The sequence below is a fragment of the Capricornis sumatraensis genome, chromosome X, assembly GCF_032405125.1.
Source record: "Capricornis sumatraensis isolate serow.1 chromosome X, serow.2, whole genome shotgun sequence".
Classification (NCBI taxonomy): domain Eukaryota; kingdom Metazoa; phylum Chordata; class Mammalia; order Artiodactyla; family Bovidae; genus Capricornis; species Capricornis sumatraensis.
The window spans coordinates 103,803,779-103,816,798 of NC_091092.1; positions in this window are offsets into that span (position 1 = coordinate 103,803,779).

Below are 13,020 nucleotides of genomic sequence, written 5' to 3' on the forward strand. Positions count from 1 at the left end.
AGCACCTCGCCTTTCTGTGCCTATTTCTTTATTTCTCCGCTCACTGCCTTTGCAGCCTCCCCTCCCTTGAGCTCACTCGCTGGCTCTCTCCCGCCACCGCCGCCTCCTCTGCTTTCATTGAAATCCTCCCCTTGCTGAGTGCCGAGTGTAGCAGCCTGACCCCCAGGTCAGCTCCCAAGGGACTCCTGGGAGGGTAGGGGAGGGAGGGAGCATGAAGAGGCCCGCACCCGCTGTAGGCTCCGAAGTGTCCCCAGCTCCCAGAGCCCCTTCCTGAGTGGGGGTACAAGATGGGACTGCTGCTTCTCCCTGGAACAATGTCAATGAATCGGGCCAATAGGTGTAAGCTCCCTACTCCTCCTCCACCTTAGAGCACTTCAGGAAAAATCTCACCTTTTAATTCCCAGTGAGTCATGAATCCCCTCTCCCTCACACATACATTCATACCTCTTAGGATTCCCTTAATAAGATATTTTAAAAATCCCACAGTTGAAAATGTATCCCTCAGAAATGGAAGAGAAACCCTTTAATCCCACCAACTTGCACAAAGATACCATGGAGGCAAGACTCCTTAAAAAGGGTGTGTGTGTGTGTGTGTGTGTGTGTGTGTGTGTGTGCAAATTACGTCAAAGGCAAATTTACTGGTCTGTTTGTCTCCAGCATCAAATTTCTCCCACAGTCAGCCCTTCTCTGGCCCCTTTGCATTTACAGCACTGCCCCCCTCCCCAATTCATTTTTAACTCTAGGACTTTTAAAGGTAGACAAACAGGCCCCTTTGTCAGCAGCCCCAAGAGGCCACAGGACTCAGAGAGGCTGCAGGCTCCGGGTTTTCACTTGGTTCCTGGATTTTCCAAAAGTTCTGGATGGTTACATGCAACTTTTAACTCTGGGAAAGGCCCCTGCCTGGGGGGGAGAGTTGGGGAGGCATGGGAAGAGGAGAGAAGGTGGCCGGGCAAGGGGCCAAGGTCTCTGCGGCAGCCTAACTGAGCCGGAAGAGGCTGGCACGGCTCCGAACTCGCCCAGGCCAGCTCTCCTGCGAGGCCCACAGTGGCGCAGCGGCCTCCTTGCCTCCTTGTGGCCTCTGAACCACATTCAGAGAGTTTCCCCACAAATACCCAACTTCAGCCTTCCTGGTTATTTTAGACTTGTTTTGAATAAAAGGAGTCGCTTCAAAAAGAAATGTTGCTACAACACACAACCAGAGGCCTTTTCTCCAGCTGTGTCTGTAACTTGCATGCGTTCAGTCTAATAACTTTTAATGTCTGGCCCTAAAATGTCTTTATAAAAAATAGCTTTACAGCATAATAGTCCAGGTGTCTTTCTGCTTGTTACCAGAGATTAAAAAAATGTGTGGGTTCGCTTTCAGAGACATCCACCTCCAGAAAGACGGGGAAGAAAAAGGCATACGTTCTATCATGCAGGCGCAAGTCCTGGAAGCGGTGGCGGCCCCGCAGGGCTGGGGACTGCTCACTGGGGCACTTGCCTGCCTGTCTTTTGCATCAGTTGTTTTAAGCAGCTCTGGAGCATGAAGATTTAATTCTGCCCGAAGTTTCAGGTTTCAAACGGTAGAGATGTTTCACTTCTGCTTTGAAAAGAGCTGTTTTTATAACTATACTGAGAACTAAAACAGAATAAATAAAATCGCACCTAACACCAATCCTACAGTCAGGATTAAGTCTAATTTTTTTTAAAGGGATCTACTAGCTAGAGCTGATTTTGGCCTTGACCTTGACTTAGTAATCAACTTGAGATGCTTTTGATTATTTTTGGTATGGAGACACTCCAGGATATTTTAAAACTTTACGTGTGGATTTACAAGCCACCTCCATTTCAGATTGATGTTCTCATCGAGTTTGCACCATCTTGTCCTTAGGCAGAAAGAGACTCCCCCCACCTTCAGCATAAAAAGACCCTATCCATTAACCGAATGGGGTCACCTATTGCGGTGACGTCCCGGCCCGCGGTCTGGGTGCGGTTAGGCCGGAACACCCCTCCCCCCACTCCCATCCCTTCCCGCCTGCTTCTCGAACTGGGGCTTCTTAGCTCGCCTTAGAGGCTCTGCGCTCCGGGGAGGCCGGAACCTCGCCTCTCCGCTTCCCCCTCTCGCCTGCCTGCCCCCACCCTACCCATCACCCCCGCCCGCGCGCCCAGCGCCGCGCCGGGTGCGCTGGAGAAGCTCAATACGTGTCAATTGAATTGAACTGCTTCGGGCGCAGGCTGTACGCTGCCGCCGAGCTCCGATCAGCACGACGTTACCGAGTGGAAATTTATGGAGCGAACGGTGTAAGCCAAAAGTTGCTCCTTGCCAAGGAAAATAAAACGCGGGAGATAATCTCCCGAGGCAGGGGTGAGGGGCCAGGACAGACCCTCCAATCATCTGAGATGCAGACTGTGAAATGCACGAGAACGGGGAGAAATTCTGGCGAATCTCTGCTCCCCTACCGCCCCCACCCCCGCCTCCTGGTGCCCCACGGGCTGCCTCCTCCGTCCCCCGCCTCTCCAGACAATTCCCACACAATCGAAACGTCCGGGGAACTCGGGCACAGAGTTCGGGCGGAACGGCCACCGTTGCTCAAGGTGGCGTCTAAAGGTAATTCTTGACACCGAAATGGGAAGGGGCTCCTCCGGGAGGAAGGGGCGATCCAAGGTGGGGATGGGCACCGACGCGCACCCGCCAGGCTCCACTAGGTCTCGGAGGGGACGCGCGACCGGGAGAGCGCAGAGCTGGTGGCGAGAGGAGGCAGCGGCGGCTGCCGCTGGGGTTTGACAGCTTTGGCTGAGCGGAGTGCGAGGCGCTTTATGGTAATTGCGGTCCTCCACTGGCCTTCTGGGTAGCGAGGGGAGTCTCGGCGCGCGGCTGGGAGAGCCGCCCCCGCCGCCCCCATCCCCTCGGCTTAGGATCTGCCGGCCGCCGCCGCCGCCGCCCGAGTCGGTCTCTGGTTCGCCCAGGACGCGCGCCCGGGCGGGGTGTGCGCAGCCAACTCGGTCCGAGCGGCGGAGGGGAGGGCAAGGGGCGGGGGGGGGGCGCCACCCAAGTGGTCTAGGGTTCGGACCCAGAGAAGCGAAACGCTCCGAGGATCGATGACGGCTGGGGAAACTCGGGCAAACCTTTCCTGGGGAATCACCCCTTCGAAACCCCACCGCCGAGGCGCCGCAGCGGAGGGTGAGCGGAGGCTGGGGGAGCTCAAACTTGCGAGAGCTGGAGGCGGCGGCGGGCGGGCGGGCGGCTGTCGCCCGAGCGCTGCGCCTGCGGGGGGAGGGGAGGCGGCTGCTGGGAGGGAGGGAGGGAGGGAGGGCGAGAGGGCGGAGGGAGGGGGAGGAGGAAGAGGAGGGAACCAGGGAGGGGGGACGCGTTGGGAGCGCGGCGTGCGGCGGCAGACGGAGCCCAGGCTCCCAGCGGCAAGGTGAGCAGAGCTACGCTCCTCGCTGAACGCGGACGGAGCTCGGCGGCTGCGGGGGAGACGCGCCGGAGCCGCGACCGAGAGCGGGAACGAGGCGGCGGCGGAGGGGGAGCCCGTGAGCCGCCGGGCGGAGAGCCCAAGCCGCGCTGTCGCCGCGCAGGGACGACTTGGCCAACACACACTCACACACACCCAGCCCGAGCGGGCGCTCGCGGCGAACCGTCAACATGGCGCTGGGGCTCCTGCCCGAGTGCGGGCGGCAGCAGCGGCGGCGCGGGAGCTGCTGAGCCCGACCGAGCCCGGCCCAGCCGCCGGAGCCTCGAGGATCGCGCGGGGTTGTCGCCACCTGCCCGGAGGCTTTGAGCCCGCCCCGCCCCGCCCCGCCCCCACCCGGCCCAGAGCCCACCCCTCGGCGGGGCCGACCCCGAGGGCAGCCGGCTGGCAGCAGACGGCGAGGGAGGCGAGCGAGCGCGGCGCCGCGAGCGGGCTGCGGGCAGCCGGGGACGGCAAACTTTGCTGCTCGCCGCGCTTCCCCGGCCCGGCTCCTTCTTCCGTCGCCACCCCACTTTCCTCCAACCCCGCACACCAGTTCCCATCCACCCCATCGCCCCTTGCTCCTCCTCGCCGCCTCGACTCTGCTCCGGGGAAAAACTTCAAAGCGCCGGATCGCAGGCTCTCTGCTTACTCCCCGGCCGGGGATTTCAGGTCAGTGCCCGGAACACCTTTCCCCGGGGGAGGCAGCGGGCTGCAGTCGGCCCCCTCCCTCGGGGCCCCCACTCGTGGCGGGTGGCTTCTTTTGACTCTCGCGTACCCCCTCGAAGCTTGCGCCTCGCGCTTCACTTTGGCTGCTTTGCTAGCTTTCATTTTTATTTCCTAGCTATAAGTTATTAAAAATGCAGCCAACCTAAGCGGCTCCAAGTGGGCTCCGGGGAGGGAGGGGGCGCGGCGTGGAGGGGCTGCTGCCTCCCGGGGGGCTGGGAGGAGAGCGGGGAGTTCACAGAGTGGAAGTTTGCAGCCAGTGTGTGCCTCTGTGCGCGGGAGCGCGGTCGTCGCTGAGCGCCGCGAGTCGGGCGCGGGTGGGGGGGCGGCGGGGGGGAGCTGGGCTGGAAGCTGGGAAGCTCGGCTCGGCGTTAGCTCGCTAGCAGGAAGGGGAGGGCGGCGGGTTCCCGTCTGCTTTCTTTTTCGACTCGGGAAAGAACTGTAAAAACCCCCAGCCGCCGCTGCCTCGTCTTGCCTCTCCGGGGGCCGCTCGTTCTTGCTCGTGGAACGACGGCGTGTGCGTGCGCAGGGTGTGTGTGGCGGGCGCCCCGGGCCGAGCCGAGCTCGACCTGCTGCCGCCGCCGCCGCGCAACTCGGGAGGGGAGTCCCGGGTGTTTTTTTTTTTTTGGGGCTTGCTCCAAAGCGCGAATCACGTGGATTAAAAAAATATATACTAGGAAATCGAGCAGAGCGAGGGGTTCCGACTCGGCCTGTCCACCCGCCCGCCAGGTCAGACGCTTTGTTTTGTAAATGTTCTTTTAAAATTTTAATCTGCGACCCTGGTCCACCCCCACCCTCCCCGCGACGTCGTAGGGTTGGTTTCAAGTTGTGAGTCCCCAGGGGCGGGGGTAGATCGTGCGGGGGCGGCGGCGAGAAGGGAGGGCGAGGGGGTGGGGGCTAGACCTGGGCAGCTACGAGTCTGGTGGGAAGCCCTGTAGGGCGTGTGCAAGTCTGTGGCCGGAGGAAGTTGGTCCCGCTCGGAGGGCGTGCGGCGCGGAGGCTGAGGGCGAAGAGGAACTTGCGCACACGGCGCGATCCTCCGCCGAGGCGAGGAGGGAGAGGCTCCTCCGCGCCGCGGGGCCCGCGCTCGGAGCAGGCGGGCGGCTGCGCTGCAGAGCCTCCGCCAACTCGGGGGCTCGGGGTGGCGGCGACGTGCGCCGGCTGTTTACCAAGCAAGCCCTGGGGCGCCGTGTGCGGAGTAGGGCGGCTCGAGGCACGCGTGGTCCCGGTGGGCTTCCCGCCGCCTGTACTCTCGAGTGGGCACGTCCCCCAGTCCCTGAGACGGCTGAGCCTGGCTTCGTGTAGGCCGAGGCCGGGCGAGGCTTAATTTGCTGTTAATGAATCTTTCCCAGAAAGTCCGCGATCTTCAGCTAGTGAGTGCCCGCGCGCGAGAACGCGCGCCGCCGGCGTCTGAAGGGTGGGGGTTGGGGAATGGAAGAGCGAAGGAAGGGGGAGGGTTATGTGTATTTAAAAACAAACCTTAAAAAGAAACCAGCGCGCTTCAAATAGGTATCCGTAGAGCCTCCTGTGTCTAGACTAGACTGCTCTGGGTTTTAGCTTTTTTTTTTTTCTTTTTTTGAGATTAGGCCAGAGATGGGGTAGTGCTGTTTGGTTCTAGGGGTAGCCTCCTGGAGAAAAATATTTTAAATGACTTGGGAATAAAAAAGCGGAGGAAATGGCCCACCCCAGAAGGTGGTGGGTGGTGAACGCAGACAGACTTGAGTATTCCTAGCCATCTGACACTTCCTGTGGCACTGGAAACGGACACCGCGGGCCGAAATCAATCCTTACGAGGTGTTGGATTCGGTTTTGCCAACAGAATTGCTTGTGTGGAAGGCATTTTAAGTGTCGGCCTCCGAGACTCCTGTATGTGGACACTTGGAGAATACGTTTGCATAGCGACCCTTCCCACTTCACCCCCGATCTGTTGTCTGGGCTTTGCAGTTCTCGTGTTTATTTGGGCCATGATTTCACCGCGTGGAGGAAGGGTGGAGATGGTGGTGATTAATATGCTGTCCAGGTTTAATCCGAGGCCGGTCTTAAGTATGCGGGTTGACGCCGCCACTGACCGGGATTGCCTGAGGTAGTGAGGGGAGTGCGCGGGGTTCGGGCGCCAGGCACTCGGCGGGCAGGCCGGGGCTGGGGCTTGGATGGCCCCAGCGCTGTCCTTTGAGGCGCTGTCACCAGTAGGTGAGTGAGAGTTAATTAGGAAGTGTTCTCCGGATCAATGGGCCGCACAGCTCATTAGCGATTCTCTCCAGCTCTTTGCAGGGCCGGCCGGGCCTCTGCCTCCCACACAGGCCGGGGCCCCGCGGCCGGGGCTGCGGGGAGCGCCACTGGGAAATGGGGAAGGACTGGCGGCGAGGGGCGGCGGGGAGGCGAGTGTAACTTCGCCGGCGGCGTATTGCGTGCGGTGCCCCGAGGCCCCGCGCAGCCCGCTTTTTCTTCCTGCTCTCGGTCGCCTCGACTGTGTCTTTAACTCTCTCCCGCTCGCGTCGCTGCCTGGCTGCTCCTCCCCGCCTCCCTCGCCTATCTCTTGTTCTCTAAGCACGACGCCTGTGCTCCCCGCCCAGTTTGGGATTAGACAAGATAAAAATAGGGCTGCCCAGCGCGCAGAGCTGTGACTGTGTCCCGGCAGCCGGGCTGGCGGGAGCGCTGGGGGCCGGGGCGGCCGCGCGGTGCGCTCGGGGCAGCCCGCGCCCGGAGGCTCCCAACCCCACCCCGCCGCCGGTGCGGTCACGCTCCAGGGTTCGGTCCGCCGGGAAGCCGTGCGGGCAGGGGGGACCCGGGCAGGTCTCGGCGCTCTCGCGGGTGTTGTTGGTGTGCCTGTGATAGATCGGTCTAGACAGGCATGCAGGCTCCCTCCCGGCTGAAGGACGGAAGGGGGGGGGCGGGCCTTGGAGGCGGCGGCAGACTCCCGTGAGCCGCGAGTGAGCGAGCCACCCTGCGGGCCCAGCGACCAAGGGTGAAGGGAAGGCTGCGAGGATTTCTCTTAACCCTTTAAAGGCAAAGGGGAGAGTGGGGGTGGGGAATCTAGTAGAAATTCCTGGAGGCAAAGTAGCCTCTAGGTTGGAGGGGGCGGGAGTCTGGACCCAGGGTTTGTCTTTTTCTGTTCTGTGTTTGCACGCTGACATCCTGGTGCATCCGGCTCGATTCTTCGACGAACCAGACGCAGCTGCTAGGTGATCTAATTTGACCCGGTACTTCTTAATGGGGGAGGTGTGAACACACACATTGGGCTCCTCTCACTTAAGGAAGTGAGTTTGGGAGATGAATAGATTAGATCTCAGTGTTCCCAGCGGCCCGGTGTGGAAAGGTCTGCTCAGAGCTTTAGTGGGGTGGGGCCTCTGACGGAAACTGCTGCCGACCCAAGCCTGAAATGCTCGGCCCTTGTGTGCAGGTATGCATGGGAGAGAGCAAAAGGGTCCTCGAGTTGTCTGTGTAGAGATACACTTTTAACCATGAACTTGTGGAGAGTTCAGATCAGATATGTTCAGGGAGACAGCGTCCAAACAGGAATTGGACAGTGATGTGTACAATGTATATATGGACACATACAGGGGACTCAACATTGGTCGAAAATTTTAATACAACTCTTGAAGGCATTGGTCTAGCTTTTGCAGAGGTAGACAGTTGGTGGGTAGGTTACTCTATATAAAAATGAATGATTAGTCACACTCCTTTCCCCTTCCTCTCCCTTTTAGGGATTGTAATCTTAGGGGAATCCTCTAGCTACATTTAAACTACAAACCAACATTAGTCTGGTCTGGGAATGAACCACATTATAGGCAAAGCAAGAATGTAAGTCGTGGGGAGAGGTGTATGTGTTAGACAGGAATGCACAGATTAAGATGTGTGCCTGAATGACATGTGCTGAGACAAATCAAGACACTTGGGCTCCGATGCCCACACGGAACAAGAGATACAGAAGAGATAAAGAACTGGCCAAGAGGAATGTAAACATGGATATGCAAATACTGAGACGTAGAGCTAGATAGATTCTAGGAGAGAAAAATCCCAGACTTTGTTGAGCTGGAAACTGGGGCAGAATTTCTGTAAGTTCGTTCAGAGACAAAAGCCCATTTAAAGGTGTGAAGAGGGTCACTTGGAAACACAAAAAGCATTCATATGCACACATCCACGCTTAGATACACAGGCTGAATGACAAAAACTCCTCAATGCCTGATGGAGACTTTCCTGCCCCGGGAGACCGACCAGGGCACGGAAATGTGCACCACACAACCACATTCACACACTCATTTACGTGAGTGTGTCTTTGGCTAGAGGGAAACTGAGGGCAGAGGCTAAGGTTGGATGGTCCTCAGTCACTAAGATTGCTTCTGGTTATAGTTTCTTCCTGGCTAGAGTGGGGAAGAAGGTATGTCTTGACCAGGTTGGAGGGTTTCTTAAAGATTTTTGAGTTCTTGACCTTGAGAGGATGGATGGTGGAGGAAGACGAGGAGTAAGCGTTCCACTCCTGGCTGGGGAGGAAGGGATGCTGTGCTGCTCTAGGTCCTGTTTGCTAAGGTTGGTGCACAGGGTCTAGTGAACCGAAAGAAGTGCGAAGTTCGGCCTCTGGGCGAAATCAAGGGGAGGTATGCTTTTTTTTTTTCTTCTCTTTTCCTGGAGGAGACCGTGCGGGGACGGCCTGCTCGGTAGGGAGGATTAGCAGGCGCCTCTGTGACCCCAAACGTGCACGTAAACTAGGCTTGGGTTTGGTTTGCCCGCGGCGTCGATTTGCCGCGGTCCCTCTTTGTCTGAGCCCAGCCGGGAATTCCAGCTTTTATGGGGAAGACCGCACTCGGGTGGAGCCCGCGCTGGGTCGGGCGGGGCAGGGCTGGGCCGCGGGGCTGGGAGGGAGGCTCGCCGGCCGCCGAGCTGCCCGAACCCCTTCATGGTCCTGGGGAGTGCCCAGCGGCCTCGATCAAGCCACCTCGGTGGTTTCCTCGAGGGCGCCGGGCTCGGCCGACTCGGCACGGCGGGGCAGGGGGCGCGCGGGTACACTTGGGCCGCCGCGCCGCCCCCCTCCCCGCGGGTCCCACCCCTCCCCCGCCAGTCCGAGGCCGAAAGGAGCTCTGAAGGCCCTTTGTTAGGCTCCAGGGTCACACCCGTGGCCCGGGGGCCGCGCCGGGGCGGGAGGGCCTTGCTCTCTGCGAGAAGGTACGTTCTCCTGGCTCGGAGGTTTCCAGCCGTCTGCTCACACGGTTCGGGCCTGGCGGTGCCTCGCCCAGTTTGGGGAGGGGAGGCCGAGGCCCGCCCAGCCCGCCTGGGCTGCTTCGCCCGAAAGTCCGGCCGGCAAGATTCCGTCTGTTTGCAAGGCTGGCTGCGCTGCCGGGGCCTAGGTGGTGGCGCCCGCTTGAGTAACAGCCGGGGTAGGAGTGGAAGGTCTCCTCACGCAGCCGCCGGGGCGGCCCAGCCTCCTGTGTCTCGAGCACTTGGTCGGGGACGTCTACCAAACCCCGGCCCAGGACCGACGGCTTAGGCTGGTTTCCCCCCATGTGTTTCTCCGCAAGGGGTAGCCGACTTTTTGTTGGATGAGAATTAAAGAACGAGCTTTTCCCGCAACGTTTTGGTAGAAGGCCCCCTTTCCCATTACAGGCTCATTTCCACCTGCCCCCAGTCGAGGATCTTGGAAATTGGGGGGGGGAGCCCCCGCACTTAGTTATTCCTTAGAGCCAAGTCTCCCCGCCAACCATTGCCCCTCAGCACCCACGGGCTCCTGCGCCCCGTGATTAGCGGGGAAGTCCGCTAGGAGAAGATCCTGACAGCATAAAATATAATTTGTGATCTAAAAGACAGTTTCCAGTATAATCTCATTATGCACCACAGACTCCCGGTGTTATTTTGTGGAAGGCGGACAATGATCAATTTACATTGACCCGGGGCTGGGCGAGCTTTTAGATGGTAATTGCCATATTGATTTGCATGCAAAAAGGAGACCTGCTAAAATTAAAGACCGGAAGCTAAATTAAACTAAATTTATTGTCTAGGTGCAAACCGGAGAAACTACTGGGGGGATGGGGGTGAGTCAGGTCAGGGTCCCAGGAGCAGACCAGGTGAGAAGCTTTGGAACCTCAGAGGGTTGGGAGCTGTCTTTGCCCTGGTGATTTCAAAATGTGAGGAGGGGGCTTGTTTAGGGTATGGGGACCCAGCGGGGGAAAAAGTTATAAACCGGCACTACTGCATTGAAGGCACTAGGGTCTTTTAATGCTAATAGTAACTGCTGGGGGGGGGGAGAGAGGTTTATAGGGCTATAGGGGTCTTTCGGCACCCCTCATTTCTATTGTTCTACCTGAGCGCTCACAGCCATGCCCAAGGACACGCAAAATTCTTGGCATCTGAAGCGTTAAAAATTTTTGTTAAGGCAGGCCTTTAACCTACCCCCTGCCCCCCAGCCGTCAGGTCTTTAAGAGAGAACTAGAGTAGGGGGCGGCTCTGCGTCCGCGCGCCACGCCGCGAGCAGGCTCGGACCGTTGGAGGCTGCGGGACTTCCTCCCTGGACCAGCCCCAGACTCGGCCTGACGCCTATATCTTCCGGAAGCTCTTTTTCAGGTGCCCCAAGTGGCGGGGGTCGGGGATGGTCTGCCGGGGCCGGGGGTCGTTTCCCTGGAGGCTGGAAGGGCCTACACGGAGAAGGTGGAGGAGGGAAGGTAGGGCTGGAAATCCTACCCCAATTGGCAGTTATCGCCAAGGCCGGAAAGTTTAAAAAAGAGAGAAAGCCACTGGCCGGGAGCCAGGGCCGGCCGGGCCGCCGGGGCGTGTTCGGCTGGCTAGAGGGGTGAGGACCCGGCGCCGCCATCGCCTCGGTCCCTCCCGTGGCCGAGGCTCTGGCCCGCCCCAGGGGCTCCTGGAGCCATTTCGCACATCCGGAGCCTCGGCCTCTGGAAGAGACACCCGCCCGTGGCCTCGATCCCGCCCGTGGCCGGGAAGCCACAGGGGCGGCTGATTGTCCGGCGTTCCTGCCTGTTCACCTTCCCACCGAGCCGAGCTGGAGACGGCCCTTGGTCCTGAAGCCGGCCGCATCTGTGGTAACGGGTGTGGAGAGTTCCCGGAGGTTCTGAAAGCCCGGGACAGACCCGGAAATTGAGGATGGGGTGGGAAGGGGATGCTTAACGCTGACACTGCACTTCTGGGATGAGAAGTTGGGCAATGAAAAGATAACCCCAGCTGCCAGCTGGGACTTGGGACTTGGCCACTTCCCCCTCAATTCCCTCCCCAGCCCACTTTGGTACTCGGGTCCCTAGGAAAGGTAGGTGTAGGTACTCTTTCCAAAGGGCTTTTGCCCTACCTAGATAACTTGATTTATTGCTCCATGTGGCAAAACTAGGGTGGCAAGCCTAGTTCTAGTTCCAGGTGTCAGCACTTTAGTGCCCATTTTCTGCTGCCTGTTCTGGTCTCCTGGAGGAGGAGAGTGTGGAGTCTTGTGGGGATCCCTGGCCTCACACTGGGGTGTTCCAGTGCTGGGTGATGTGTAGGATGTCAGTGGAAAGACTTCATATGGACCGAGTGATTTCTCGGTGTAGGAGAAACTAGGGTGCAGGCTCCTGGTAGACTGAGTTTCCTAGGTGCTGAGTGCTATCCTTTTACCCTGTGTTGGAGTAAAAGGGCCGAGAAAGCTTCCCGAACTTCTTGGTAATTCCAGATGGCACAGTTTGACCAATACTTGGCTCCTCTCCGCAACTCCAGGACTGAGTTTGACCGTGGCCCATATTTACTAGCTGTGTGACCTTGGGGGCAAGTTATTTATGGCCTCTGAGCCTCAGTAAGTTTCTTCATTTGTAAGACTGGGAATAATTATCCACCTTTAGGATCAAAGAAGACTACTGGGCACATAGTAGGCCCTGAGGATTAGTAATTGCTTTGAATGACTGGTCAGGTTCCTATAGGTTGCTTCTCCATTTCCTCCTGTCCCTGAGGACACCGCACCCCCACCCCCACCCCCACCGCCCGCCCACCTGCTTAGGCCTAGCTTGGAGGGGACCAACCTGCAGGTTAAGCTTTCCTCCAAGGGTGTTCCTGAGGCTTTTTCTCCAGGTCTGCCTTGGTGGGTTCCTCTTTCCCTTTGTTACAGTTCTTTACATTCTGGGCTTTAAAGGATTCCATATGAAAAGGCTGGGTTTTTTTTCTTACCCCCCCTCGCCAGAGTGGGATCATTTTTACGGTTAGGAATTGATTCCAGAACCAGTATCTAGGTGCTCTTTGGCTAGTCCTCCCTTAGGGGAGGGAACAGCAGCAGCTGGACGAGAGACCTGGTGGGAAGAAGTGAGAGGGTCTGGCCGCTGTAGAGGCCAGAGGTGCTGTGGTTTGTTTGATAGGGATTAAGTCCGGATGTTATGAGGTCTCAGTGTGGTTTTCAATAAAGTCTGCCAGGGATTGCTTCTTTTATATCGATATGTATTTAAAAAAATTACTAGCATGAGAAGAAAACCAGACCTGTATGGATCCAGGCCGGTAGTAAGCTACTGTGATCAGGTTTCCTACTCGACTCCCAGAGGGGAAGTCAGCATTTGATTGAAGCTACACTTGGTTCTTGACTCTCTGGGGATGCCTGCTCTGAAACAGGAGCCCTCCCTTTCTCTCCCCTACCCCCACCCCCCTTTTCCCTTCTTCCCCTAAAAGCCTTTGTGCTGAAAGAGCTTCAGTAGGCATGAATCCCTGGTCCCTCTCTAAAGAATGCCTCCCAGCCTTTGCTGACATTGTTTTGCGAACAGTGGGTTTTACCAGGCCAGCAGTTTTCCCCCCATCTTAGCTCACTATTTTAGAGGTTAGAGTATGGCCAGGATGTGCCCAACTGCAGTGCTTTCCAGAGTGTGTAGCCAGGACCTTGCCTGTAATTCTGAAGACACCTTAACCTTTACCCTAG